Source organism: Bubalus bubalis, chromosome 21 (assembly GCF_019923935.1).
Source record: "Bubalus bubalis isolate 160015118507 breed Murrah chromosome 21, NDDB_SH_1, whole genome shotgun sequence".
NCBI classification, from domain to species: Eukaryota; Metazoa; Chordata; class Mammalia; order Artiodactyla; family Bovidae; genus Bubalus; species Bubalus bubalis.
The window spans coordinates 35,404,290-35,431,139 of NC_059177.1; the positions used below are offsets into that span (position 1 = coordinate 35,404,290).

Genomic DNA, 26,850 nt, shown 5'->3' on the forward strand with positions numbered 1-26,850 from the left:
ATGAAGGCAGATCCCTGTTCTCTGTTTCCTCACTGTCGACATACTTCAGTCCCAGTCCTGGACAGAGGTTGGGAGACACTTGGGTACTTTCCACCGTGCATTCATAAAGGGAATAAGTGCCAAACAGGCTATAAAAATGATGGTATATTTTAAATATTTATGCCTAATAAATTTGTGCTTTTAATGCATACCTAATAGGCCATGTGGAGTTAACTGCCATTATTATATGGTTATGGTTTCATAAAAAATATTAATTACTGGTGTCTTAGAGGATGTGTGGTCTGATAATGGGGCTCATGTGTAAAGTTGTATTGACAGTGATGTAATTTCATTCCTGTCAGTAGATTATAGTCACGTATATCTAAACTCACTATGAGACAATGTTGCAAGACTGAATTTGAAGCTCCCTGTGACTAAGAGACCCTGGAACTAAGAGCTTGCAAAAGCCTTCATGATAGTCTTGGGACGGCACAGTCTAGCCTATAAAAATTTTAAAAAAGAAAAAGTTTTTTAACAGCAAGGAGCATGGCTTTTTTAATGCATGGGGTTTCTTAGAGAAGAAGAAAAATCTAGGCTACCTTATAAAGGAGAACTTGTTTGCTTTCTGACATAAATATTTGCTTCCTTTTCTTTATTATGTAGACTTACTATTTATTTCTCTCCTCTTGCTTTCTGCTTCAATAGCTCCTGATTTATAGACTATTGTTTACTCATGTTCCCCTTTGAAGTTGTGAAAATTAAATGAAGTTCTTTCATCCCAGTAATGCAGAGTATAGCGTGGTTCTCTGAGGTCTCTGTGAAGTGAGTTTAAAACAACTGGTGAGCATGGCAACTGTAGGCTTTTCGGTCTTTTAAAATTTACTTACAGAATTTGGATTAAAAGAATTGGAATGAATGGGACTTCCCTGGCATTCCAGTGGTTAAGACTCCATGCTTCCAGTGCAGGGGGCGTTGGCTCAATGCCTGGTCAGGGAATTAAGTCCTGCATGCCAGTGCTGCATAGCCAAAAAAAGAAAAAAGAAAGAATTGGCACTGACAACGAGATTTAGATAGCATGATTTCAAATTTGAATGCTTTTTTCTAAGTACATTTTCTTTTTAGATAAATATTGTGTTTAAAAAAAAAAATCAAAGGGTTTGGTGGCCAGTCCTTTAAATAAATCATTTATCTGCCCCTCCCATATTCTTCTCTTCCTCCCAATTATCCTCTCATTATTCCCTTATGCCCTCATCTTTCCATTACTCAGCATTCCTAGAATGGACAGAAACATTAGTCGGGAGCAGCTACTTTCTTGGGTAACTTTGCCAGGTTACTTAACCTTTCTGTGTCTCAGTTTTCCAGATTTGTAAAATAGGAATAGTGATATTACAGCCTCAGATGATAACTACCATAGGTACAGTGTATAAATTAGTGGGAGGTTTAAATGAGTTAATGCATATAATGTACTTGGCACCCAGGAAGTACTAAGTACATTGTTATTATTATTGTTATTATTAGTCATCATTATCATCATTCTTCAATTCACCTGCTCTCTCATTCATCCACTATGAGCTGAATGCCTTCTTAGAAGGGAGTGTGTTAGTGGTTAATGGAAAAATGTGGTTTTGCATTCATGGATACTTGAACTTAATATTTATTAAAAAAAAATAAAATTGTTTGTACCAGGGTGGGAATGCTTAATGGAATTGTCGTGGCCAATCTGTATGTTTATATCTTCCCCCTTTTAAAATATATAAATATAATAGACCGTTATGTATTTTTCAAAAGATAATGCCATTTTATTCTCAGATTGGGACTTCTCTGGTGGCTCAGATGGTAAAGAATCTGCCTGCAATGCCGGAGACCCGAGTTTGATCCCTGGGTCAGGAAGATCCCTTGGAGAAGGGAATGGGTTTCCTCTCCAGTATTCTTGCCTGGAGAATTCCATGGACAGAGGAGCCTGGTGGGCTACAGTCCATGGGATCGCAAAGAGTTGGACATGATTGAGCACCTAACACTTTTTTTTTCAGATTAATATTGTGGAGAGGAGGGGAGATTTTACTTTTGTTTTGCTTTGGAGTAATTTGAAGTTCTACCTCAGTCCAGTTCTTTGTAGCAGCCCTTGCAACCCACTCTTGGTACTGATGGCAAGCACATTTCCTCAGTTATTATCTATGTATTGTGAGCCTTTTGTAAGGCTGTTCGCCTCTCGAGTTCCATGATGAATTAGATAGCCATTCTCTTACTCTGAGCATGTAACTAGAAGTATGATGAGTATTGGATGGAGTTCCCAGAGTTTCAGGAACGTGTCAGAGAAGTTGTTCTTTACACCAACTGTATAGGGAGTGGCAAGTCAAGGACTTGGCAGAAGATAGCATTTAAGCTGAGACCTCGTTCTTGACTTGAGTCTTTTCTGAGAAGGGCCAAAATGATCACAGTGGCCTATTTGGTAGCCTGATTATTTTTGTCATATTCAAGGATATTGTCAATGGCTGATTGGATCTAGTTGGTAAGTCAGTATTTAGGCTCTTCCTCATTGGAAATGTATGTGATAAACAATTGGGAAAAGTTTGAAATGTCTATCTATCTCTCTTGATCTCATTGAATATTCTTTACATATCACATTCTGAAAAGTTCAATGGGATTGAAGGTTATGGAAGGGAGTACAGGACTAATAAACTGTATAAAGGAATGAATCCCTTGCCTTTTTCCCCCTGGTACTTTGAGAGGCTAAAATAAACTTCATTTCCAGTATTTGATTGTTTATTTACTAACCACCTTTTTGGAGGAAATGTCATATTGTCTCAGAACAATGGGGGTATGATTTCAGACAGTGATTTGGGATAGACCCAATTTGGCTCAAGTTTTTTGCATCTGTGAGTTCAGGTGAAAAGGCTAGTGGCACTGCCGAAAATCCAAGAGAGCTGAAAATGGAAAACTAAAACAAAATAGTGTCCATTTTGAGTCTATACCATGTCTCAATTTAGAACCATTAGTCAAGAAGGATGTGTTATATGCCGCAGACTTCTACCCTAGTTGATAGATTGCTGTCTTTCACTGGCTTTTGGATCATTAACTCAAGGGCAAGGGTTTAGGATCAGAGTAGCAAATGGGTTAAGTCTATGTGGCCATTGTTTCCCCAAGCCCATGACAGACACAGCTGATCAATTTTGGCACCTTCTCCCACCAAACGCAGTTGTGGTTGCAGTTATTCTCAGGTTATTAGAATTGGCACATGAAATGAAACTGTTATTCATAATAATATGACATGATTTTTTTCTACTGATGTGTCCTAGATTTTACCCATATTAAATTAACTGAGAAAAAAAAGATCAAATTATCTTAGAAGCAGAGTTAATATTTGCAGAGATCCTTAGGTTCAGATGAAGACATAGGTTCTATAAATACATTTACAACCTATCCTAATTTTATCCATGGATGAGTTGGGGTGTGCATCTGAATCAGGGCCAACCTCTACGCTCTACTAGTATAAGTGTGTAATTAAGGTAAAGGGTTTGGAACAGGCCAGCCAGTCCTAAAATTAGCTCTTGCTTTGATGTTCCCCAGGTGCAAATGCATACATCTCAGATTCTTTCATCCTTGATTTCATTGTCTAAGGCATGTGCGTGGCCTTACCAAGGTTGCAGCAAGTTTGGTTCTGGCTCAGATTAGGTAACAGGTTGTTTTTCTCATATTTTCTCAAATATGACATAAGTCATATTTGAAGTATCCATTGGAGTTGCAGAAGCTTAGATGCTTGTTTACCTAAATATTCTTTTAAGGAGAAGTCTTACATTGCTTGTATTTAGCTTGTGATAGTCCAGCACAAGCTATTTCAAGCTATTTTTGGGCTGATACATTGGGGTTATGTTGTATTCCTTGGTATCCTTTCTTTTAAGCGAAGGTAGGCAGTGCAATGCAGGAAGGGGTTTGAATCTTACTTGTCAAGAGATACCAGTACAGCTACACATTCCCCTCTGGCTCCTTTAGGAGGGAAGCCCTTGGACTCCCTGCAACCTTGGGCAAGTTATGTAACTTGCTTGAGTAAAATGGGGATCATAACAGTACCTGCCTCATAGGGTTGTTATGAGGATTAAATCAAATGACATAACAGAGATGAGTAAATCCACTGACACATGAAGCTTAACATGTAAGCAGTTACCCCATAGAGATGGCCTGCCCGGGCAGCAACTAGAATGAAGCACTCACCTTAGTTGCAAAATTTCTGGGGTGCCAAAAGCTCAACAATCAAGGTAAATAATAACAAATGCAATACTTTTAAATTAATGCAAAAATTTATGACAAATACTAAAATTGAAAATAAATTCAGGATCTGACCCTGCACATGGATGCCCCAGCCTCATTCTCCCCATCTGCATCTGGCCCTGATGGTTGTTCAGATGTGCTCTCACCCAGGACCAAGGACTCGGCAGCTCTTTCAGGAATGGTGATCCGCTGTACTGACCCACTTTGCAGGTCAGTTCGTTTTGAGTCATTAGCACATACTTTCAAGATGGACTCTCTAAAGCCAAGAGTGCAGCCAAATCCTGAAATATTGCTGAGCTCAGTTTATCAGAAGAGACTGACTTTGCATCCTTGGTCTCATAGCCTGGTGCTAGAAATGTCTGGGGCTTCCCTTATAGCTCAGTTGGTAAAGAATCTGCCTGCAATTCAGGCAGATTCCTGGGTTTGATTCTGGGGTTGGGAAGATCCCCTGGAGAAGGAAATGGCAACCCACTCCAGTATTCTTGCCTGGGAAATCCCATGGACAGAGAAGCCTGGCAGGCTACAGTCCATGGGGTTGAAAGAGTTGGATATGACTTAACAACTAAACCACCACCAGAAGCACCTGAATGATGGAGTCCCCAGACACTGGAGTAATCAGTATGTCCTATTATTGCATAAAATATTCACTCATAAAGATCTCTTTAGGACCCCTCATCTTCAAGTGTATCAATGCAGCTGTTCTTTAGAGAGTTGAAGCGTAAGTTCCAGTTCCTACTGCTGACCTGGTTTCTAAAAACAAAATGAGCAACAGGGAGAGACAAGATTCCGGAAGAGGCTTCAATTGTTGCTCATATGTCTCTGAGTATTTTATGTAGTAAAACAGAGATTCTGCCATTCAGTTCCCTGAAGTGAAGAGAGCTAAGAGTTCTATAAGCACGTCCCCAAAGAAGCTAATCAGGGTTCCTTGGGGTTACTGGGCTACACTGCTTTGAGGAAAAATAGCACAGCCCTGAAGAGTACAAACAGCTGAAACCGCACATCCCAGTGAGCTTCCAGCCAAGAGCTCCTGAAGGAAACCGTAGTAAACTGCTAGGAAGGTTTTGTTGGATGGCATTTTGATTAAGCAGCAGGCTCCTTATTTCCCAGCCCTGGAAATGTGATCTCTTGAAGATAGAAATACTGTAGTCCACATAGGAGTTAGAGGAGCAGCAAGGGCTTGTAGGCTGAGGTTGTGCATTGTTTGATAAATTACTGTAAAAGAAAATTGGACTGGATTTTTAATGTTCAATTCTTATTTATTCAGAGATCTTGAGATCTCTGTAAGTTGACTGCGGCAAAAACAATAAACAACAAAACATGAAAACCCCCAAACCTGGCTGTTTTCTCTAAAACTCTTTTTTTCTGGAATTAAAAAAAAATGAGTGAGCTGAGTAGCTATTTAGGCCCATTGGATGAAGAAAGAGATGCTCTCTGGATACTTAAAATTGTTGCTCTGTGATTGAAGAAATTTATAGCTGAGTCACCCATATTATATTATTTCAGATTGTACCTGGCAACAAAGAAGCTGAGTGCACTGGTGGAGGCTGGCAGTATTTGGGGGGATGGGGTGGGAGATGAATTAGCTCCCTTCTTCTAACCCTTTTCTTCCCAGCATCCAGCAGTGAGTAGAACAGAGAAGGTCTCTGCTCTGACGGGAGGGCAGCAGGATGTGATGGTTAAGAGTATGAATTCTGGACCCACACACTTCTGGATTTGAATCCTAGTTTTATCCCTGAGTAGCTGTGTGTCCTGGGCAAAGTATTTAACCTCAGTATGTTTGGTGTTCCCATTTGTGAAATGAGGATGAAAGTATTGGTTAGTTGCCATATGTGGTTGTTGAGAGAACTAAGGTACTTGGAACTATGCCTGGCAACCTAATGAATTTTATATCCAACATCAGCCTCAGTTTTTTATCAACTGCTGTTATTACAGAGCTTGTTGCCTTAAGTGTACCCACATGCCAGGCACTAGACATGTTAATGAGTAAATGCAGGTAAAAATAACAGCTAATGATAAGAGAGAATGGGATATGCAATATTAGTTTGATTGGTTGGGGAGAGCTGTTCTGAGAAGTTGATACTTGAGGCAGGACCTGGATTCTAAGGAGTCTCCCTCGTGATCATCTAGGGGAAGAAGGAGCAACACCACCAAAGGCCCTGAGACAGAAAAGAACCTAGTGAGCTTGAGGAAGAGCTGCAAGACCAGTGTGACTCAAAGACGAGGTAGTGGCCACTTCACGTAGAGCTTTGTAGACCTTGGAGGTGAACTTGGATTTTATCGTAAGGGTATTTGTAAGGTGGGTGTCCAAATGAGCAGGGTCTTGACTTGGTTTTGGAAAAGCTACTCTGGAACCTGTACCTGAGTGTGCTCTTAGAATGAAGTAAGTGAAGTTGCACACAGGTTGAAGGTGACCATGACACTGGCAGTGATGTTGACAACCTTTGAAGCATGTCATTGGATGGAGGAGAGGTCCACAAGGGTTAGAGTCTATGATGACCTCTGGTCTCCTTTCCAAGGCTGAGATGCTTAATGCACAAATTAAATGGAAGGAAACCCATGCTCTTTTATAAATAAGTATTGAACATCACTAAAGAGGGCCAAGGTTAACTGTTTTAATTGACATTTAGGTTTCCTGAATTAGAATTTGAATGATTGCTGGAGTGGTTTCCGTTTCTTATTAACTTAAAGTATTCAAATGATTTCTGCTTGAAAATACCTGAAAGAGATACCACAGAGAATGAAGGTGTTTTTTTGAAATGCCTTCTGCCTTTGTTGCTTCTGAACAAAGCAGGTGTGAAAGTGTGTGATCTGAATTAGGGCAGGTAATAAAGCTTCTACCAATTTAGTATTACAACTTCTAATGCCTTTTCGTGGTTTAACTGCCCTTTAAACTAAGTGTGTTTTGATTGATTCATGTATGTAATTGAGTTTGATTCAAAAGACTAACAGAATCAAATTCAAGAGTAATTAACTCTAGAACATGATCAAAAGTGTTTTACCATCACTAAACTTAGTGGTGAGAAATGTCTTTTATATATATATATTTTAAAGCATTGAAGTATATAGTTAGTTGATTTTTGCGTTAGTTTCAGGTGTACAGCAAAGTGATTCAGTCATACATACGTGCAAATATATGTGTGTGTCTATATTTGTATGTATATATTTTCCAGATTCTTTTCCATTATAGGTTATTACAAGACACTGAATTTCGTTCCCTTTGTTATATAACAGCAGTAGGTCTTTGTTGTTTAGCTGTTTTGTATATAGTAGTGTATATCTGTTAATCTGATACTTCTAATTTATCCCTCCACCACCTTTCCCCTTTGGTTACCATACTTTATTTTCTATATGTGTGAGTCTGTTTCTGTTTTGCAAATAAGTTCATTTGTAACATTCCTTTTCAATTCCACATTTAAATAATATCATATGTTATTTGTCTTTCTCTCTCTGAGAGACCTGAAGAAAATTTTATCGTTACCTTGTGCATGGCCTATGTTTTAACCCCCCTTCTCACTTTGAAGAACAGTCATAAACAATAATTTCCATCATTTGAAGGTGTTGGTGATAATTTGCTTTACTTATGAATATCCTATTACTCAGCAGCTTTTACAGAATCATCTAGGGTCATATACGGGCTGAACTGGGAGGGGCAGCAAGGGGTTACAACCCACAGAAGAAGGACGATTGAGGTTACCAAATGCTCCTGGCTTTTTTAGCATTTGCAATAGAACTTTGATGTATGTGTGTATGTGCGCTCAGTTGCTCAGTTGCATCTGAATCTTTGCAGCCCTATGGACTGTAGCCCACGGGCTCCTCTGTCCATTGAAATTTTCCTGGCAAGAATACTGGAGTGGGCTGCCATGTCCTCCTCCAGGGGATCTTCCTGACCCAGGGACTGGACCCGCGTCTCTTGCATCAGCAGGTCGATTCTTTACCACTGTGCCACCTGGGAACTCCGGAATACTGATGATATATTTGCAAAGGGCAGTTTTGAACATACCAGAATAGGAAGCAGCCATAAAGAACTGTCCTTTGGGAGAGAGACCATCTCCATCATTCAGCAGTAAAACTGAGTTCAGCCTGGCATTTGTTTGTTCTTAATTCCAGATCCAGAGGGGGAAAAAAAGATTTAAAGAACTTTATATTAATGTATGCTGGCCACTGCCACCATCCTCTGGAAGCATTTAAAAAGAGGAAGAATGTGCCACATAAGAGTATGCAGGGGCTTGATCCAGTCACGGAAGAAGAGCTCAAAAACAAGAGTCAACATCGGTCAGTTATGACTTTATTTTAGTTTAAGTCTGAGTGACATCTGATTACAGACAAAGATATAGAGGGAAACTGGTGCAAAGCTTTCAGTGATGTAAAAACCATCTTCCAATTCAGACTTGGGTATTAAGGCATTCTAAAAAAGTGTTTCCTTCTATTTTATGCCTTACTTAAAATGTAACTTATTTATACAAGGGCTCAAAATGACAGCTCATTTTGTGGTCTAGATTGTTTCTTCATTTATATCTAACCTGTGCTACAGAAAGAGCGAGATGTGATTTTAGAGATTTGCCTTTTTGGCATTGATGTGTTTGCTAAGTTAAGTTTTGAATTTTTAGAGTGCAAACCACTATTGCCATGAGTTGGGAGTTAGACAGCAGGAGCACTTCAGTCATTTTTGGATCAGGAAGAAAATTAAAGTTGACATTGCTCATAGATGGTTACTTTTTCTTCTTTATAGGTATTTCCCTTTTTGGTTTTATAACATAATATGAATGCTTTGTGTAAGCTTTTGCTACTGTACAAGAAGAAATCTGCCTCTGATGCTGTGTTACTTTGTCAGCGTCTGAGCTTGGCTCAGAGATTTAGAAGAGTTGATGATTTCAAACTTTACAGCCTTTCGAGTGGCCCTCCATGATTCCAGGTATTCACACCCCTGTGCAGGACTGGCCTGTGTGACCCCTAGCAGACTTGATGGTGCATCTTTATAGAAGCCTGCCTTCTTTCCTCAGCACTTTTTCTCTTTCCCTCTCTCTTGGGATCCCTCACTCTGGGGAAAAATCCATGTTGTGAGCAGCCGTGTGGAGAGGAACATGCAAACAGACATATGCATGAGCTTGGAAGAGTATCTTCAGACCCAGTCAAGCTGCAGATGACTGCAGTCCTATTAATGTTTGGACTCCAAGACTGTGAGAGATCCTAACCCAGGACCACCCAACTGAGCCATTTCTGGTTTCCTGACCCACAGAAACTGCGAGATAATAAAATTTTATTGTTTGAAGCCAGTGCATTTGGGGTAATTTGTTATACACGAAAAGAAAATAAATACAGTCTAGTAATATAAGATTGGTTAATTTATCCACCCATGCATCTACCCTTCCATTCATCCATCCATCTACCTACCCCACCCATCCCACCTACTTTATCCATACATTAATCCATCTATCCAACTCTCTGCTTTCAACAAATATTTGAGGAATTACTCTGTCCTATGAACTATACTCAATGATTAGAAAGCTGAAGTGAATGCCACAATCAGTGTTCTCAAGGACTAAAAATATCTACTTTTCCCCATTAAATCAGAGTGGAATACTACCTTTCCACTTTCCTAGGATTAAGTTTTTTAAAGGTAGAATTAAATATGACTTTAATAAGTAAATAAATATTTAAAGGAAATTCTTGTTTTGTTCTCTGTCTTTCCTTTTTTATATTCTTTATGCTACTCAAAACAGGTAACAATAAACATTGCATGCTAAGTCAGTTCGGTCTGTTCCTACTCTGTGTGACCCCATAGACTGTAGCCTTCCAGGCTCCTATATCCATGGGATTTCCCAGGCAAGAATACTGAATGGGTTGCTCTTTCCTCCTCCAGGAGATCTTTCTGACCCAGGGATTGAACCTGAGTCTTTATGTCTCCTGCATTGGCAGGTGGATTCTTTTAGTGCCACCTGGGAAGCCCATAATAAACATTACTTTAAATCTTACTTGGTTTACATGATAAAAATGAATTTTAGATGAAATTAATGCAAAATATATGGCATCAGTATTTATAAGTTGTATATAATGCTTTGATTGAATTCTTGATATTCATTGTTTATAATTTTCCCCGATTATATGAATGATTCCAAAAATAAAAAGTTACTAAGGAATTTCAGGAAGAAAATGTGATTTGAGCCAGATTAATGCATGGGTACATGCTCTGTTATGTCTGACTCTTTGAGACCCCATGGACTGTAGCCCACCATGCTCTTCTATCTATGGAATTCTCTAGACAAGAATGCTGGAGTGGGTTGTCATTTCTTCCTCCAGAGCATACCAGACTTGGGGATCAAACCCACGTTTCCTATGTCTCCCGCATTGACAGGTGGATTCTTTACCACTGAGCCACCTGGAAAGCCCCAATTAATACTTAATTGTAAATACTATTAATAATATTTATTGGGGTGCTTTCTCTATGCCAGATTCTGTGCTAAGCAGTTTATTTACATATTTTCTGTTAGTCCTCAAAAGGTATTATAATTATTATCCCTATTTTGTGGATATGAAACTAAGATTTAGAACAATTAATCAGCGCAGAGTCCAAAAATCAGTAAGGGTTGGAGGTGACTTTCAAGCTCGGGTCTCAAGATCTTCGCTACTCTGTTCCACGTCGATGTATGTGGTTGTATACCAATACGCAGTGCCATACAAGATGTTTCAGGAGTTTGTAGTTTTTGCAGGGTACTCTCAGTTGTCCTGTTTTTTATGTGTAAACAGAGCCCTTAAAGCATGAGTTGGCCAAATTTGTATCAGAATATCCTGGGGGCTGTAATAGAACTGTAAATAGAGGTTTTTTGTTAAGTCCTTTGCAGCCTAAAGGAACTCTTCCTTTGTAAAGATGCTGAAATTGGGGGAAAAAGAGAAAGAAACATAGGTTACAGTTCTCATGAAAACTTACTTTATCTCATTAAATTTTGATCACTGTTAAGAGAGGAGGCCTAGATGAGTTGACTAATGCCTCCTGGAGGAGAACAAGCCCCCTTACCTTTTGTCTTTAGAAAGCTGTGTTTGTCACCCACCTGGAAGGCAGTGTACTTGGGAAGGTGTTCTGAGATCAGGACTGGAATTAATTGGCCTTGGCTTTAACCCAAGCACCACTATTTACCAAGTGTATGACTTAAGTCAGAGGCCTAAGCATTTTTTAGCATATTTCCCATATATAGAATTAGAATAATATTAGCATACTATTATGTTGTTCTGAGGATTGAGTAAATGCATATATATATGTGTTTAATAAACGTTGACTGTTAATAGTTTAATATAGGGTCGCTCTTCTTTTCCCTTTTCTTCCCTTCTTCATCATCATCATCCTTATCATTAGCAATGATTTTACCAGGAATATCTGAGATTTTAGGCTGGCTAGAAATAGAAACTTCAAATAAAAATTAAGGAACAAAATGGTTCCAGCCAAGTGAAGGTCATATGGTGCTGACTACCCAGGAGGTTACATAATAAAAACTGAGTTAAGAGGAATACTTTTAGTTAATTTATAATTTAAATAAAAGAAGGAACGTGTATGCATATGGCATACACACAGGGCAGTGGAACATTACTGCATCAGGAAATATTCAAAATTGCCAGCAAACCCCCCTCCCACCCAACTAAAAACCAAAAAACTTCTAAAAATAAAAATAGAAAAATAAATTTGTCAGCGAAATTGCATCTTTTGGTAAACATCTTTCTAAAGTATTTCTATTCTGTCCCCCCCCCCTTTTTTTTAGCACTAATGTTTTGAATTTAAAACAATATGCTTTGTGTCACAAATTCCTCTTGTAATAGTTTTCTCCTTTCCACTCTTTTCTCTGCTGCGAGTGTGTGTTTCTCTTCCGTGCTGTCTTGTATCCCTGGTGGTTTTCCAAATAAGAAATGGGTGCTGCTTTGCCATGTGACGTGACAGAATTTGGGACCTGCTAGAGGCTGTGAGGATGGAGGGGGTGGGTGTGAGAAAGCTTTGTCTTCATGCACTCTCTCTTGTGCCCTAAGTCAGTCTTCTCCTAGGTGCTGTTCCTCTTATTATCCCCGGATCCAATCTTTTTCCATTTGCCCTTGGATTCTTCTTCTGCTCCTTCTTGTATTGGTGCAGTATGATTATTGAATATGCCCCAAGGGTGAGCTTGGGGCATAGAAGCATTAGAAGTTTGCCTCTTGGAGAAAAAAATCCAAACCATTCTTCCTCCTGTAGGCACTTAGTGCAGAGGTGAAGGGAGGCTGGAGCTCTTGAAAGCCCAGGGAAGCACATCAGGCAAGAAACAGAAAAACTTCCTCCCAGCAAGATGCAGGAAGGCATCTCTGTGTTGTGGAAGTGATGGAGCATGGGAGTTGTCTTCACTGATCTTTGTGGATGTTGACAGGGCTCCTGTGAGCCTTCTGATTGTTCACGGTTTGGTTTCTTTGACTTGCATCAAAACATGCACTTGGCTTGGATGTGAATTTTATTTCCTCCTTGGGTGAAGGGTCTCGGATAGTACAGTCTGTTGGCTGCCAGCTTGGAGTGACTACCAGGGACTGCTGAAAGGAGAAATTTTGAAAGGAGAGTGCTAAATGAAGCTTGTGCTTCAGGGAGCAGTGCAAATTAGATCCTTTCTGAATCAGATGGTCTTCTCGGATGATAATGCATTATGAGAGGTGCCAGAATTTGTTTTCTTCAGATTTAACACCACTTAAGACTATAAGCCACAGGCCCTTAAGGAATGAAGCACACTTCTACATTGGACTCACCTTGTTCAAAACTCTGAGGCCTAGTGGGCTTCCTAAATAATTCATAAAAGTTTATAGTTCAGGGCATTATATTTAAAATAACATACACACATATAATTCTAGAATGCAACTCCTCCTAAGATACTTGTGGCAGGTACTCATTGATGATTCTCTTGGTGGTAAAACCATGACCACTAAAAATCTTTGTATCAGGTAGCTTTTGGTATAAACATGCTGTGTAACAAACTGCTCACATATCCCATAGCCTGCAATAATAACACGTCTTTCTCTCAGTCACAGGTTGGTGAAGTGGCTTTAAGTCAGGCTGTGGGTTAATAGATCTTGGCTTCAGAGTATGGGGTTAGGTTTGGATCTGTTCTGTTTATTTCCTCTTTTTTTTTTACTAGCAGCTACTCTGGCATTGTCTTCTGATGGTGCATTGATCGAGTGTGAGAAGGCAAACCAGACTGCAAAGTACATGGAAACGTCTGTTTGTGTCTTGTCATCTTGCCCAAAGCAGATCATGTGGTCAGATCCAACATTAATGGTGCAGGGAAATATACTGTATCCATATCAGAAAAAAGAAAACTATAAATTTATAGGGGAAAGGGCATGGATGTATAATTTTTATGCAGAGATAGCATGAAGAATCATGAGGCATGGTTTAGTCCACCATACTGTGTTAGGTTTTGTAGGTCCATCCATCCATTCATCCAACCATCTGCCCTCCCTCCTTCTCTCTCTCTCTCTTTTTTTTTTTGGTGTAAAATATACATAAATCTGGGCTTCCTGGGTAGCTCAACTTGTAAGAAATCTGCCTGCAATGCAGGAGACCCCAGTTCTATTCCTGGGTTGAAAAGTTCCCCTGGAGAAGGGATAGGCTACCCACTCCTGTATTCTTGGGCTTCTTTGGTGGCTCAGCTGGTCAAGAATCTGCCTGCTATGTGGGAGACCTGGGTTCCATCCCTGGGTTGAGGAAATCCCCTGGAGGAGGGCATGACAACCTACTCCAGTATTCTTGCCTGGAGAATCACCATGGATAGAGGAGCCTGGTGGACTACAGTCCATGGGGTCACAAAGAGTCGGACACGACTGAGCGGCTAAGCACAGCGCAACACATACATAAATCCGTAGTTCTTTATGTGGCAGTAACTACATTCATGTTTTTGTGAAGCCATCTCTATCACCCAGGACTTTTCATCTTCCCCAAGTGAAAGTCTGTGCCCGTTAACCACCAACACCCCATTTCTTCTTTCCCCCAGTCCCTATCAACTTCCCTTCTATATAATGTCTCTATGAATTTGATAATTCTAGGAACCTCATGTAAATAAAATCACCTAATATTTGTTATTTTTTGACTGGCTTATTTTACTTGGTATAACGTCTTCAAGATTCATTCATGTGGTAGCATGTGTCAAATTTTCCTTTCTTTTTCAGGCTGAATAATACACATATACCATATTTTGTTTATCTAATCATCTTTCAGTGGATACTTGGATTAATTTCATTTTTCTGATTCTTTGTCACTGATTTTCCATTTTTCCCTATGACTGGAGTCATCTGACTTTGCCTAATAATCCTTTCCACTCCAGACCCTGTGTTCATTCTTGTTCATTCATTTATTCATTAATTCAACAAATATTAAGCGCCAGTATGTGCCAGCAGTTTTCCTCAAGCACCCTAAAATTTCTCAATAGACAGAGTTGTGCTCTCCTTTTTGGTAGCCAATAGTTACATGTGGCTATTTAAATATAAATCAAAGTGAAACAAAATTTTAAAATGTGTTTCTTCACTTGCAGTAGCTGCCTTTCAAAGGATTAATAGCCACATGTGGTTAGTGACTACTGTATTGAATGATGCAGATACAAAACAGCTCTCTCCTTCTGGAAACTTTCTTCTTCTAAACCACAGACCTGTCAAAGTCACCTTTTGAGTGCAAGATGGCCATATTTTATTTGTCCAGATCTGAGCAACCAGCTAGCCAATCAGAGCCCTTCCTCAGCATTTAGGAAAGTAAACTGAGCAAATAATTTAGATTTCTCTAGATCAGTGATGATTTTACCCGCAGGAGGCATTTGGCAATGTTTGGCAAGAGTTTTGGTTGTCAGAGCTGCAGGGAGAGGGAGGTGCTACTGGCATCTCATCTGGAGGGTGGAGGCCAGGGATGCTGATAAACCTCTTACAATGCACAGGGAGGTCCCTGCACCACGAAAGTATATGGCCCCAAATGCTAATGATTCCAAACTAGAGATATGTTCCTGCTCCTGGTGAACTGTTTACAGATGATAACCGATATCTGAGAGACAAGTTTTCTGGTATGTAGAAGAAGCTGGTGTCACTGAGAGAGAATGCAGCCACAGAGATGGAGACCCCTGACCAGGATCCAGTTCCCTTGTTTCTGAGACCAGCCTCTTTCCTTTGTTGGGGTTCTGTATAGGACCTCAGTGTTATAAAACTTTCTTCTTTCACCTGAATTCTTTTGAGTTGGATTTTTAGCCTTTTGCTGCATGTTCCTAATAAGGCAAGTTATTTAGTAGTTCCTTATCTTAATTCCACCCTGTGTAAACTGGCTCAGAGGGTAAAGCATCTGTCTGCAGTTGTAGGAGACCTGGGTTCCATCCCTGGGTTGGGAAGATCCCCTGGAGGAGGGCAGAGCAACAACCCACTCCAGTATTCTTGCCTGGAGAATCCCATGGACAAAGGAGCCTGGTGGGCTTATAGTCCATGCGGTCGGAAAGAGTCAGACATGACCGAGCGACTAATACTCTCTTACTCTTATGTCTACACAGAGTAGGGATTCACTGCAGTAATCTTATGGAGATGTTTTAACTACATTCCAAAGGGAGTATCTCATTCCCTGTGAATGAAGTATCATTTTACATAAACAAATCGTGGGACCTCATCATACTTTACTAGTGGCCTTTGGGTTGGTGATAATCTTTAGCCCTACTTGTCAAATCAAAGGGCCTCAGTAAAATGCTTATTTAAGATTTTATCAACTCAGCAGGCAGTGGTAGTACCTGAGGATTTTCTGTCTTACATCACCTGTATGGACTGAAAGACCTGTATGTACTTAGTGAAAGTGTCAGACGCTCAGTCGTGTCTGACTCTTTGAGACCCCATGGACTGCAGCCCACTAAGCTCCTCTGGCAATGGGATTTTTGAGGCAAGAAGACTGCTTTATTCTCTTCTCCAGGGGATCTTCCTGACCCAGGATTTTTGAGGCAAGAATACTGCTGTATTCTCTTTTCCAGGGGATCTTCCTGACCCAGGATTGAACCTGGGTCTCCTTCATTGCAGGTGTATTCTTTACCATCTGAGCCACCAGAGAAGCCCATATGTACTTTAAGGGGGACCTATTTTTTATGGACATGCTGCAAGGCATGTAGGATCTTAATTCCCTGACTAGGGGTTGAACTCATGCTCCTTGCATTAAAAGTGCAGAGTCTTAACCACTGGACTGCCAGGGATGTCCCAGGACCTGTGATTTTTGAAGAAGACTTGAATTGTAATCACTTGGAAACTGTATGAATTAACATGATTTCCCCAAATCGATAGTCCCTAAGATACTTTGATTTTATCCCTGAAAAAAATCCATGGCAGAATGTCCATGGAAGTGACACATTTTTGACCTGGATATTTTAATCAACAGCAGTTAATTAGACACATGCATACTTTTTTCCCATTTATCACTTTGCTGTACAGCAGAAATTAACACATTATAAATCTTTAATAAGAATATATAGAAAAATATATAGAAAAGAAAATTTATATATATGTATGTGTGTTACATAAATACATATACATACATAGACTCTATGTAATTTTTTATGTTCTGTTCCTTATTGTTTTCAGTTAATATTTACAACTTTGTCTCAGAGCTGTTTTTCCATCAGTAGTGAAACTGGCTTCATTCTTTTCAGTGACTTGGAGTTCGCCCTCCTGTCAGTGTTCCATACATAATTTAGTGAACCAGTCTCCTGCTAATGTGCATTACAGTCCTCTCCAGCCTTTGGGTTTTATAAATGCTGCAATGAACAATACACTCTTGTATCTTAATCTTTATGCATATATAATTATATTTGTAAAATAAAATCCCAGTAGTGGACATTCTGGTTCAAAAGGTAGGTACATTTTATGTTTCTGTGACATATTGCCAGTTTGCCTTTTAAAAAGATGCACCGTTTTCTACCTTAACCTGTTTATGGACGTGCCTAAAATTTCGTCCTTGTACTTCGTTATAGTCTTTACCACCCTGTTTCCCTCTCCAACTCTGCTTCCTACCCCCAGACCCAGTCTAGAAGTTGAGAAGCCTTCAGTGAAAGGGTTTATCTTATTGAAGTCTGTAGAACACAAACTGCAGGAGCTTTCATGAAAGACACAGACCTGTCTCCTGTGTGAGCCCTGCCCCTATTTTCTTCCTGGCGGGGTAGGCAATGCCGCCGGCCAGTGGCCCCTTTCCCCTTCATTTGCTGGCTCAGCCTCATGGGTGTGAAATCCCTTTCCTCACTCTTCTCTCTTCATCCCTTTGGGAAGCTTTTAAGAGCTGGTATTCGTCGCTAGCACCCCGAAAGTCCAAATCTGCTCATTCGTCCTGGGCACGTGCCAGCACTTAAAGATGGGCATGGTTGGACCACTGCATTCTTTGCCCTTTCAGACGAAGATGTGTCTTGTTTGCATGTACAGTGTCAAGAAACAATTTCCAGATGACTGCTTCGGCCTGGCATCTCCATTAACGCTTTCAGTGGGGAGATGGTTTCTCTAGTGAAGCTGGCAGAAGACCAAGGTTTTCATCCCCCCAGCTCCTCTGTTTCCCAGCCCTCCATCCCATTTGGGGTTACCTGTAACTTGATTCTGTGGCCTCTGGAATTTAATGGGGACACTTAAGAAAAAGGGATTAAAAAAAGGATTAAAAAAATCCTTTCAACATGACATCATTTGCAAATCCTTTTTTTCAGTGTTCTTCCATTTTCTAGCAGGAAAACAGCATCCTGGGCTCATCCTCACTCTCCTTCCAGTATTTTATTATGAGAAATTCTAAGCATCTAGCAAAGTTATAAAAATTTTATAGCGAACACTCATATGTCTGCTAATAGATTTTGTCCTAAACATTTTACTATACTTGTTTTATTATATCGCTGTCTCCCCATTCATCATTTGAGGCTCTATTAGTGATACCTCTGGCATTTCAGAGGCATCATGGCATGAGTGTGGTTCGGAGTGTGAGCTGTGAGTTTGAATCCTGGCTCCTCTGTTTGAACCCTGTGACCTTAGGTAAGTTACCAAACCTCTCTGTTGCCTCGGTGTTCTCATCTGCAAAATGGAAATAATAATAGTGCCTACTTCAGGGGGTTTGTGAGATTAAATGCATCAGTACATGTCTAGCATGTAGAACAGGACACAACATATCGGTCACTTAGTACATGCCATAAAGTAAGTGCTAAGTTAAATTTGATTTCCTGGATTAAAAAAAGAAGCAATAAATTTCCTGGATTTTAAGGAGAAGCAACTGTGTACCTGATATTGGGCCAGATGTTGTATGTACATTGCCTTGTTTGAGCCTCAAAATAACCTTAAACAGGTTATCCCATTTGCAGATGAGCTAACTGAGGCCAGAAAGTGGCAGGGATTTAGTCACAAGTATATCGTACTCCAATGGTCATTATCTCCATGCTTTGCTCTTTCTTTTTTAATCACAAGATGGAGACATTGCTGGATTGTATAAGGTGGCAGAGATTTCTATGGCTAAGGAAAAAACTTTACTTTGAATGCCAGAAGCAGGCACCCGCACTCAGGGTTTTACCACTTTGGTTTGACCTTGAGCTGCTGAAGTTCAGTCTTGCAGAAGAAAGAACTTGCTGTTTTTTTGTGTGTCTTGTTAAAATTCTTTTCCTTCCCATTCACACTTCCAGTTCTGGGTCCTCCTGCTGCCTGGTGTGCTGACTGACCTTGTGGGTAGGAACTACCTTGAGGGTGTTTTGGAGTACCATTGTATGTCACCTGTTTAACATCTCAAACATCACTTGCCTGCTAAGTGGCTTCAGTTGTGTCCAACTCTTTGCAACCCTATGGACTGGTAGGTTTTTAAATCCAGGAAATCCAGGTCCATCAGGCTCCTTTGTCCATGGGATTCTCCAGGCAAGAATACTGGAGTGTGTTGCCATGCCCTCCTTCGGGGGATCTTCCCTACCCCAGGGATCAAAGCACTTGGCGCTAGTGGCAGGATCTGCCTGCCAGTGCAAGAGACAAAAGAGAGGCAGGTTCCATCCCTCTGTTGGGAAGATCCCCTAGAGGAGAGGAAGTCTCCAGTAAGCAGTGTTATGCACACACCTCAGGTAGTAAAGACGAGATTGAAATAAAGCCCCTAGGCTTTATCCCTGGAGTTCCTGCCTCCATTCAGATTCAATCCTTTCCCCTGTTCCTCTTAATTCTAGGTGCTAATATGTCTTTAATACCCTTTAACATTTGCTAATCTCCCTTGCTGTTGCCTAGGTAGAGCAACGGTAAAGAATCTGCCTGCCAGTGCCGCAGGAGACGCAGGAGACTCAGTCCCTGGGTCTGGAAGATTCCCCTGGCGTAAGAAATGGCAACCCACTTAAGTCTTCTTGCCTGGAGAATCCCTTGGACAGATGAGCCTGGTGGGCTACAGTCCATGCGGTCGCCAAGAGTCTGACATGACTGAGCATGCACACGTGCACAAATCTCCCTTTCTAATTGAGAGGCCCTAGTTTTTAATGACATCATTTTGCCTTGCTTGTATTTGCTTTTGGAGTTACCTTATTTTTATGGCAACTGATTCTATATGTCTTCTTATAGAAGTGTTAAAAATTTGCACATAAGATATGTTTATTTACATAAATATAAGCTGGGTTTTTTTTTGGAAAGTGAAGATGGAATAATAAAATGGTACTCAATTGTGACCAGATTTGTGAGAAATAATGGTGTTTAAAGAAATACTGACCAGTCCTCAAGGTTTTTTGTCCTGTCTCTTGACAGTAAATGCTTTGGGCAGAGTGAACATTTATCAGGAAGTTGCTTCTGTTGTGAAGATACTCAGTGGAAAATACTCACCCTACATCTGTCTCTTGGCTGAGAAGACATGTACAGTAGGTTTTGGCCTCTCTGGAAGTTTTCAGAGCAAGGCTAATTAAAATTATGCCTTGGAGCTCTGGGCAAGCATGCTTGTTTTTATGAGACAGCCCTTGGTATCATTGGTACCTAGAGTGGTTGAGTTGGATGCTGATGTTTTTAACTTCTCCTTGAATTTCTTTGCATTTCTTATGTGTCCGGACACCCAGGAAATGGTTACTATATGTCTTGTTAGTCTTGGGGTGACTTCATAAGGCAGAGGGACATCAAAAAGGGTGTTCTCAGAGAGTGCCCTGAAAGGGAGTCCAGGATAAGCCTCAGGATTGGCATGGTTCTCAGTGATTCTGTTCAGGAGGATAAATGTGTACCCCTGCTCTCAGAATCTGTCTGAGCTGGGTTAGTGCTAAATTATTGAATCATCCTTTGGAAAGGAGGGAAGGTAAGGACAGGATCTAACCTCGGAAATAGAAGCAGATTCTCACTGATAAGAACTTGTTCCAATTCATGGACCCTTGAGAAAGGGTGCAAATGAAAAAGAGAAACCGATTGATTGGGAGAGATTGAGAGATTTCTAGGTATATAAAGGAGAACTCCTTTTCTTTGCATCACTTGGTAAAAGGGGAAACCATGACTCATGCCATTGTTCTGTGAAGAGTTTTCTTTCCCTTTGATTCACTTGCTGACACAGGGATATGGGGCCCATTCAGATTGTCTGGGTGATTTCAGATGAGCTCCCTCTACCCTTTGCTTTCTCCTTCTTCTTGGTACTGATTTTAACATTAGTACAGAAGTGACTTTCTGCCACAGGGGCTATGGTATCCACAGGTCCATGGTTTGGCTTCTCCTGAGTTCTGGTGGTCTTCACTTCCCCATGTAGCTGTGCACGTGTGCTAGGTTGCTTCAGTTGTGTACGACTCTTTGTGACCCCATGGACTGTAGCCCGCTAGGCTCCTCTGTCCACAGGATTTCCCAGGCAAGAATACTGGAGTGGGTTGCCATTTCTTCCTCCAGGGAGCTTCTTGACCCAGGGATCTATCCCAGTCTCTTGTGTCTCCTGCATTGTCAGGTGGGTTTTTTTTGTTTTTTTTTTTAACCACTGGGGCCACCTGGGAAGACCCTGTGGAGCTGTGGTGGTGGTGGTTTAGTTGCTAAGTTGTGTCTGACTCTTGCAACTCTGTGGACTATAGCCCACAAGGATTCTTCTCCAGGCAAGAATACTGGAGTGGGTTGCCATTTCTTTCTCCATGGAGCTGTAACTCTAAAGTAATTCTTGGGAGTCAAGTTTCCTGTCAAGTTTCCAAGTCCCGGACTTGTGGACACAAGGGAAGGGGAGGGGAGGTGTGACAAATTGAGACAGTAGCATTGTCCTATATACAGTATAAAATAGATAGCTAGTAGGATGCTGCTGTATAACACAGGGAACTCAGCCTTGTGGTCTGTGATGACCTAGAAGGGTGGGATGGAGTGTGTGTGTGTGAGGGAGGTTCAGAGGGAGGGGATATATGTATACATATAGCTGATTCATGTTGTTGTACAGAGAAACTAACAATAGTGTAAAGCAATTATACTCCAATTAAATTTCTTTTTTTTTTTTAAATGGCATTAAAAGGACCAGTCCTGCCAGGACTTAGGAATCCTACCACCTTTCTTTGGGAGCCTGGCTCAGCCACTTCCTAGTCTTCTGGTCTCCGACAAGGTGCTTGAGATTTTTGAGCTTCATTGTCTAACATATGACTTCAGTCAACAGATTTCGTTCTATACCTACTGTGCACCAGACACCACGCCAGCTCTTAAGATAAGTGAGTGAAAAAGCAGGCAAAGCTCTCTGCCCTCATGGAATTTTTTTTTCCTTCTTACTTAAGATTATTGTGAAATTTAAATAAATTAGTGCCTGTAAAAGGGTATAAGGCTCTTGTTAAAATTAGAAAATAACTGTTATCGAGAAGTGATGAGCTGCCCATTCTACACTGGGGTGTCATTATTTAACAATAGAATTATTGAAAAATGACTTCATTATTCTACACACAGTATTTTTTAAAAATTTGTTTTAATGTTCTTTTTTCTTTTTTTTTGCCTATATGAGAGAAACCAAATTTCTTTGTCCCTGTGTCTTGACTTTTTAATCACTGTTTTGATGTAACAAAGTCCATCTTCTTTTTTTTTACATTAATTTTTATGGGAGTATAGTTGATTTACAGTATTGTGAAATCATATCTTCTTAAACACCTCAGTAGGAAAGTGCATTTATTTGGTGTGTGTATGCACACATTTGTGCATGTGTATAACTCTTGGAAAAACTTGAATACATTTGAATAATACAGTTGAGTAGTGTCTGTGAGGAAAAAAAAATAAAACTGGATATGCTTCCTTCTTATCTTGAACCTACTGATTATGAGAAAGGTAATAGAAGAAAAAGAACCTGCTGTTGAATATTATTCCAAGTGGGTCATTGAAAGTGTCCCAATTGGAAATAACCTCTTCCAAAGACCTTAACTGATTTGCTCAGGTGGCTCCTAAGCATTTAGTTCAAACCAAGCAACTCGATGTAAGCGTCTTTCTTCTTGGCACAATGGAATATTCATGATGTTTATCAGGGAGAAACTTCATTAAGGGAAGCCTGACAAGAAGGTCATGGGGAAGAGGAATGAGTCTGTTGTTATTGGAAAGCTTGCTTTTTGAAACATGTAGAATTACATTAACAGATGTACTTCTGTATGATCTTTTCGGCTCCTGACTGTATTGAAAATGAGGATACTTATTCTTCATAAAATGCCTTTTGAGGCACAGTCTAGGTGCTAGGTCTTCCTTATTTCATTGTTAACTCCAAAAGAGCTCCATTAATATTATTGCTTTGTGCTAAGTTGAGTTGTGTATTGAGGGTCCACCATGTACTGTATATGGCTCAGATAGCCTATCCTGTGGCCCCTGTGGTCTGAACCACGAGGGCAGGGAGGCAACTGTTCCATCCATGGTGGAAGGACTAGATGGCCCTCTTGCAGATGGAATTTTGCCTCTTTGAGAATGCAGTGTGAAGTTCCCTGCATCTATTGGTAATACAAGGATTTCATGTTTTTTTTTAGTAATATGGTGAGCATACGTATGTGAGTTTTTAGAATTGGTACTAGGAGGATCTTCCCAGGTGGCGCAGTGGTAAAGAATCTGTCTGCCAAGGCAGGAGATGTAAGAGATGTGGGTTTGATCCCTGAGTCAGGAAGATCCCTGGAGTAGGAAATGACAACTCATTTCAGTATTCTTACCTGGAAGATTCCATGGACAGAGGAACCTGGAGGGCTGCAGTCCATTGGGTCCCAAAGAGTTGGATACAACCGAGTGACCGAGCACCCATGATAACAGCAGAGCACGTATACAAAGGTATTTCAACTGTTAAAGCCAACCATACAGTTTGCACATTATTTTTCAATGTACTTTTTTAGTTTTATATTTTTTCTCAATTTACATAAGGAATCTTCAAGACCCTAGTAATTTATTCAGTGCTGACAGTATACAGTTCATTTGCACATGTTCAGGAGCTTAAGCAACTCTCTCTCAGGAAGGGATGGGCTGAGTCACTCAGTGAATTCAAAGACGTAAGGGGAAATGAATGCTGGGCAAGTAGCACTAAGATCAAGGTGACTTTTGTTTCTACAGATCTGTGTTGAATAAGTTTCTGATTTGATCAAGAGTAGTTTTCTATCGTTTTCCTTCTGATGTATCTTAACACATGGGGATAGCCTGATGCAGGGGTATACCAGGTTGCAAACAGCAGTAATCTTACCCTTCTTCATTCACAGAAGTTGGGTGTCAGGGAAGTTCAAAAGGTTATTCTGGCATTTCATGTAGTTCAAAGCAGAAAAGGAACCTAACTTATCCATCTAGCCTATCAGCCTTTGCATGCCTGCTATGCCGACATATAGGGTGTACTCTGTGCTGAGAGAATGGAAAAGACAGATCAGTCCCTGTCTATCAACAGCTTAGAGCTTAGAGTCAAGGTACAGAAAGTCAGTAAGGGTTATGGGTTATTAACAAACAAGGAAGGAATGCATGTATCTAGAGCATGAAACTCGTTTCTTACAATTTTTTTCCTCATGGCCATACAGGAGGAAGGATAAGGAAATTGTATGTAAACTAAGGTGGGGACATTTTAGGGGAGAAGTGAAAGAATGGATATGGGTGAAGAGTACCAAAAACCCACTCCCTGGCACAGTTCTGCTCCACTGCAGTCTTATGTATTAACATATGTGTATGGGCACTGAGATCCACAATTCTAGCTTGAAACCTGGGAGATTTTCCCCTGTGGTTTCAGCATAAAAGATTGTAATTAGATCATGATTAAGCACATTTTCACTGTTTTGGAGCCACTCCATAGGACAGGCCTTCTTTTTTGTTCGGCAACCACAGGGACCAGTGACATCCTAGCCTTTTAGAATTGTTTTTACTTACTGGTTTGTTGGAAACCACTCTAAAGACTGCAGTCTGTCCACCCATCCCCCAACTCTCTTCTCCAGAGATGTCAAAACCCTCTTGTGGAATCTGTGAAATGTGAACTATGACTTGGTTATATGAGGTTCAGTGAAATAGCTGGAGGTTTTCCCAGCAGAAGGCTAAGCGGAATCGTCTAGACATCGCCTTCTCCTTATCTCGGCAAGCCTTTCTGGGAGCTTTTCCACATGGGGAATCTAGGCAGAAAGGAAAATGAACTTGACTGTCTAAAAACCCCTCTGACTTTTAGATCTCTCCTGAAACTTACCAGGCTGCAGTTTGTTGTTTTGAATAGAACAGGAAGATATTTGCCTTTGTTGTTATTACGAGAGAGATTTTTCATTTATCCATTAAGACTTTATCAAGCACCCACTGTGCACAGATATTTTGCCGTAAGCAATCGAAGATGGACAGAAAAGTGATGTTCTTTGCAGCAAATGAAATTAAGTAGATAAGGATATATGACAGTTTGAGTAAAGGGCTGATTGGAAAAGAATAACATTCTAAGGGTCTAGAAGATGAAAGGACCCACAGGGGAAGGGGAGGTCAGAGGAAGCTTGGAAGCAGCAAGCTTGAGGCAGGTCTGAAAAATATCTGGGAGTTAACCAAATGAAGGGACCAGACAAACAAACCACTTTAGAGTCCCAGGATCTGTATCTCTTGGAGGTACCATGCCTTCAGGGGCTTTTGGAAAGTTTGAAAAGTTTTTTAAAGAAATGTGGTTTTATTTTTATTTAGTTATTTAATGACTGCACTAAGTCTTTGTTGCTGTACACAGGCTTTTTCTAGTTGCAGCAAATGGCGGGGGGACAGGGGGTGCTCCTCTCTAGCTTTGCTGGATGGTCTCTCCTTGCTGTGGCTTCTGCTGTTGCCAAGCAAGGCTCTAGGGCGTGAGTTTCAGTAGTTGCTGCGCATGGTCTCTAGTGCACAGGGTCAGTGGTTGTGGCCCATGGGCTTACTTGTTCCACAGCGTGTGGAATCTCCCTGGACCAGGGATCGAACCCGTGTCTTCTGTGTTGGTAGATGGATTCTTAACTGCTGGACCACCAGGGAAGTTCAAGTTTGAAATCTTATTTGTCCTTTGGCAGGTTGAGAAGCAGTGCAATTCTTTCTATACTGGCCAAGGGGCATAGTATTTTTCCTCACTAGAAGCATGAAGATTTTTTTTTTAAATCTCAGATATATGGGCCATATCATACTATATAGAGCCCTGTTGTCTTAAAGTATTGCTGAAGTAAGTCTGCCATGGTAAAGATGACATTTAAGACCAGGCTGGTCCTTTGTTTTCTCTTAGTAGCTGATGTTGAGAATGCTCAGTTTTTACTCGGGCATAGAGGATTTTGTACCAAAATACCAAATGACTTCATCATTGCAATAAGAGAGTTATACTTTTGAACCCCTGGCACTGTGTGTGTGCGTGCGTGTGTGCGCGTGCGTGTATGCCCCTTCCTGAGATGGATCACTGTTGTGTCTCTTTGATGCCGCAATAAGCAGGTCTTTATTGAATACAAACATGGTTTACAATACTGCTGAGAAGATTTCTCTGTAGAGCTTTTCCTGTGTGTTAAGATCATTGAACTTGATTTAGAATGTCTTATACAGTACCTACCCCTGCCCTCCCAGTACAGATCTTAAAAACTTGGTTTATTTTTCAAGGTTTTATGAATTTCCTTACTTTGTTTGTTTGTTTGTTTTGGAGGGAAGGGAGAGGAAGGTCATCTGAAAGAGAGTCACAGAAGTCTTAAGCGGACAGTGGATAAGTTTACCCCGAAGGCTAGATCTGAAATTAGAACTTGACAATAACCAAGAAGCTCCTTCTTAGGACTTGCTTCCTTCTCCCCAAAAGTAACCGCTGTCCTGACTTTGCTCCCCACTGATGAGTTGTGCTTGTCTTGGAACTCTGTATAAATGGATTCATTCAGTGTTGTGTTCTTTTGCTTTCATTTCCTCACCATTATCCTGAGGTTTGTCTGTGTTGTGGATAGCTATGGTTCATTCATTTTCATTTTGGTATGGTATTACAATGTGGAGACAGCAACCTTTACAGGCATGCTTTACTTTTGGTGACCTTTATGTTGCTTGCAATTTGGGACTCTTATGAATAATATTACTGTCACTGTGACCATTGATGACCATCTATGGCTTGGTGCACATGAAAAGTACTTGCATTTCTCAGGGGTGAACCCTGGGGTGCAATTGCAGGATTGGGGCATAGGGTATGCATTTATCTAATTCTACTAGATAATTTTAAATAGTGTTCCAAGGTGGTGGTCGGAGAAGGCGATGGCACCCCACTCCAGTACTCTTGCCTGG

At 40.6% G+C, this 26,850-nt stretch overlaps 1 protein-coding gene and 1 long non-coding RNA gene across 17 annotated transcripts in view; both read left to right on the plus strand.

Annotated features, from left to right (window-relative positions):
* Nucleotides 1–26,850, plus strand: part of MAGI1 (membrane associated guanylate kinase, WW and PDZ domain containing 1) — a 642,924-nt gene that overhangs the window by 51,611 nt on the left and 564,463 nt on the right. The gene's annotated exons all lie outside the window — the stretch shown is intronic.
* LOC123331035 lies at nt 1,938–9,514 on the plus strand. The gene is made up of 2 exons (XR_006547473.2): nt 1,938–8,517; nt 8,975–9,514. It is a non-coding gene; the product is annotated as an uncharacterized LOC123331035 (long non-coding RNA).